The sequence below is a fragment of the Chrysochloris asiatica genome, unplaced genomic scaffold (genome assembly GCF_000296735.1).
Source record: "Chrysochloris asiatica unplaced genomic scaffold, ChrAsi1.0 scaffold00028, whole genome shotgun sequence".
In the NCBI taxonomy this organism is placed as follows: Eukaryota; Metazoa; Chordata; class Mammalia; order Afrosoricida; family Chrysochloridae; genus Chrysochloris; species Chrysochloris asiatica.
This window is the reverse complement of record NW_006408546.1, coordinates 25,756,536-25,760,724: the sequence shown is the minus strand read 5'-3', so window position 1 is coordinate 25,760,724 and position 4,189 is coordinate 25,756,536. Positions and strand designations below refer to the sequence as shown.

Below are 4,189 nucleotides of genomic sequence, written 5' to 3'. Positions count from 1 at the left end.
CTGGTCGATTTCTTCTTTTGTTATGGGTCTGTTCAGGTTTTCTACTTCACTGTGTGTAAGTTTAGGTAGGTCATGTTTATCCAAAAATATATCTTTCTATTCTAAGTTTTCAAATTTGTTTGAGTACAACTCTTCATAGTATTCTGTTATTATCCTTTTGATTTTCTTTGGTTCTGTTGTGACATCACCCATGTGATTTCTAATGCATCTTATTTGTGTCTTCTCTCTCTTTTCTTTTGTTAGGTTTGCCAGTGGTCTTCCAATTTTGCTAATTCTTTCAAAGAATCAGCTTCTTGTCTTGCTGATTGTTTCTATAGTTTTTCTGTTTTCTATCTCACTTATTTCTGCTCTGATCTTTATTATTTCTTTTCTTTTGGTTGCTGTGGGTTCCCTCTTTTGGTCAGTTTCTAATTGTTGTAGATGCCGTGTTAATGTGTTAGTTTTAGTTCTTCCTTCTTTTTGGATGTGTGCGTTTATTGCAATAAATTGTCTTCTTAGCACAACATTCGCTGTGTCCCAAAGATTTTGGTATGTTGTGTTTTCGTGCTCATTGATTTCAAGAAATTTTGTGAATTCATGTTTGATTTCATCTACTACCCAGTCGCTTTTCAGCAGGGTTTTGTTCAGTTTCCATGTATTTGTCTTGAATTCCTTGGTTTTTCTATTGTTGATTTCTAATTTGATAGCATTGTATTCTGAGAAGATGCTTTGTAGTATTTTGATATTTGTAAATTTATGGAGACTTGTTTTGTGGCCTAAAACATGGTCTATTCTAGAGAATGTTTCATGTGCACTTGAAAAGAATGTGTATTGTGTAGTTGTTGGGTTGAATGCTCTGTACACATCTATGAAGTCCAGTTGGTTGATTGTGTTGTTTAGTTCTTCTATGTCTTTGTCAAGTTTCTTTCTGGTTGTTCTATCCATTTTTGAAAGTGGTGTATTAATGTCACCCACTATTATGTGGATTCATCTATTTCTTTCTTCAAATCTATTAGAGTTTGTTTTATATATTTTGGCGCTCTTTCATTGGGAGCATAGATATTTAATATGGTTTCATTTTGTTCAATTGTCCCTTTAATCATGAGATACCTATCTTTATCTTTATCTATTCATGCTGGCTTTTGCCTTAAAGTTTATTTTATCCGAGATTAGCACTGCCACTTCTGTTCACTTTTTATTGCAATTAGCTTGGTATATATTTTTTCCCATCCTTTCATTTTTAATGTGTTTATGTCTCTGTGTGTGAGATGTGTCTCTTGCAGAGAGCATATTGAAGGATCTTGTTTTCTTATCCATTCTGCCACCCTCTGTCTCTTAACAGGTGCATCAATCCATTTACGTTCAGTGTAACTATCGATAGGTATTGATTGTTTGCTGTCATTATATTTGTATTTTTGTGGTGTTGCTGCTTCTTTGTTCTGTTTGTGTTTCTCTGTTGAATTCATGATTTTTATGCTGTTTCTTATGCGTTTCCTTATAGTTTTAATGTTTTCATATTCTTCTTGGATTCTCATTCTCTTGGTATGCTGTGAAGTATTAATTTTCTCTGAGGTTGCCTTATGTTCCATTGAATTCTCTGTCCATTTAGTGCAGTCTATTTTATCCTGTAATCTACCTGACCTTCTCATTGTCTGGATCTCTGTTCCTACATGTTCACCTTCTTTTGCATTGTACTTGTTTTGGTCATAGACTGCACTCCCAGAGTCTCTGAGTTTGTTCTACTCCTGTAAAGATTTACATCCTCGGAAATCCTATACGGGGTCGCTGTGGGTCGGAACCGACTCAACAGCACTTAACAACAACAACAATGTAAGTAAGTCTTTTGTGTCCTAACTCTCTTTCAGCCCCTTCTGAGCTCTTCTCCTTGTTGATATGCTGTGGAGTTGATTGTGACCCACAGCGACCCAGTATAGGGTTTCCAAGGGGCTGCTGGTGAGCTCGAATCACATTCCTTGCAGTTCAAAAGGCTTCACAGTCTGGTGCATTAACCCATAGAATCACAGCAGGACTGCTTTGTTATTGGTGGTAAACAACTAGTCAAGGACGTCTCACCTTGGGCTGGACTGTGCCTTGATTGGCGGGCCTGACGTTCGGATGCTGGGCAAAGGGCTGGCTTTGGCCAAGGAAGTGGAGGGAGGGGGTAGTGGCTGCAGACAGATGGCGCAGCTGTGTCTGATGACTTCTACAATGCCTATCTCTGTCTCCCTGTGCCATGAGCACCCCAATTTGCCCTATATCCACGTTGACAATGCCCAATGTGGCAAGGAGGCCCTCCCGGGATGGACTACGCTAGCTCCTGTGGCCCTGCTAGCTCTCCGGGAGCGTCCACCCTCTGACTGGTTCCACTGAAGCCCTGTGCTCCAAGCTGTGCAATGGGCTGGGCAGTCACCGGGGAGGGAGCCGAGTGCAGATGGCTGGAAGCTCAAAATGCTTGTAACTCCTTAGCAGTTTGATTTTTTAAAAAAGCAAGCTCATAATGTTAAAGCCTAATGTTTTATGTTTGCCCAAAGGCTGTCTGTCTACCATGCGGGGGCCTCCCCTGTGCGATACCACCCCCGTATTCTCCAGAGCCCGTGTACCTGTGCTGCCCAGTCAGGGAAGTGCTGGGAGTCCCTTCCATGACTTCTTGACTCACTTGTACTTTAAGCTTGGTGATTAGCCAGACTGCTTCTTCTAGCACCTTCTCAGCCTGACTCAGAACCAGTAAACAGAAAGTGGGAGCAGCTGTTGACGAATTCACCATCACTAAGTGGTTTGTTTTCTCTACCTCTATGTCCTGGTCTATGTCTCTCAGCTGCCCATGAATATTCTGGTACAAGTCACACAGACGGAGACAGGAGTCTTAGACAAAACATGGAGGCTGAAGGGCAAGGTCATCAAGCCTTTGCCAAATGAGGCATCTTCCCAGCTATTTTCGTTGCCAATCTTAGATGTGCAGGATAACATCTACAAAAACTGAAGGGAGGAGAGCTCCAGTAGTCAGGACAAGTTGGAGAGTACACTGACCAGGAGGAGACCTTCTTTGCTATTGAAGTCTTCCTCTTGGCTGCTAAGTAAATTCACCAAGGGACTCTGGAACTGCCGGATTTAGAACGCTGCTCTCTGAGTGATATTAACTTCTGCCTCTTCTTCCTTATTATCGTGACATCCAAAGCCCTAAGGAACTGCGGAATCTTGGGCAGATAGAACTGCTGATTGGCTTCCAATATCTTCTACAAACACTCCAAAGCAGGGAGATGCTCTTTCCATTTTCATGTTTCTCTGACATTTCCACTAAAATAGGAATTGAAGTGTATGTTATAGCAAGATAGGTGTCATTTCACAGAGGTTCTGAAAGACCTTGTTGTTCTGGCCATCAGGGCCACTGATATTCCCCATCTCCTTCAGCTGCTCCACCTTCTGCAGAGCTACACTCACTATTGTGAATAAACTCAGTGCTGGACCACACAACACACAGGCTCTCTTTGTGGATTGGGTACTGTTCCTGAAAGGATCAGTGAGAAGATCAGACAGAAATTTCATAGACAGAAGACTATCATTTGTTTTGCTGATCATTTTAGTGTTGCTTTGAGTCACTTTTTACTCTCAGGATGTCTGAGAGTTTCTTGTAACAGGCGAACAAGCTTAGAATCTCTTCAAACTTATTCTTCCTGACATTATTTATGGAAAAATTATATTCTGTTCAAATCTCAGAAATTCCCATCATGAGAAGAGTACAAAATTTTTTTCTTTCTTATTTTTGACTTTACCAAACAAAAATGTATTTTCATAGTTTAGGAGGCTAGAAGTCCAAATTCAGAGTGCTGGTTTTCAGGGAAGTCTTCTCTCTCTGTTGGGTCTGGATGCAGGTCCTTGTCTCTCTGCTTCTGTTTCTTGGTTCCTTAGGTATCTCACTGTGGCTTGGCATCTATCTTACTCCATCTCTGTTTGTCTTGCTGGCTTATTTAATATCTTCTATATCTTAAAAGAGGATGATTTACGATACATCCTCCACAAATCCTGTCAATTAACGTAACAAAGACAGCTCATTCCCAAATTAGGTTATAACAAGCATGTTGTTGTTGTTAAGTGCTGTCAAGTCAGTTCCAACTCATAGTGACCCTGTATAGGGTTTCCAAGGAGCAGCTGGTGAGACTGAACCATCAACCCTGTGGTTCAAGCTGACCTTGCAGTCCACTGCCTTATCCAC

General features: G+C 41.0%; 1 pseudogene; it reads right to left on the bottom strand.

Moving 5' to 3' along the window:
• The window catches only part of LOC102821890, a 10,190-nt pseudogene extending 6,484 nt beyond the window's left edge, over positions 1-3,706 (bottom strand).
• Between the last annotated feature and the right edge of the window lie 483 nt (positions 3,707-4,189).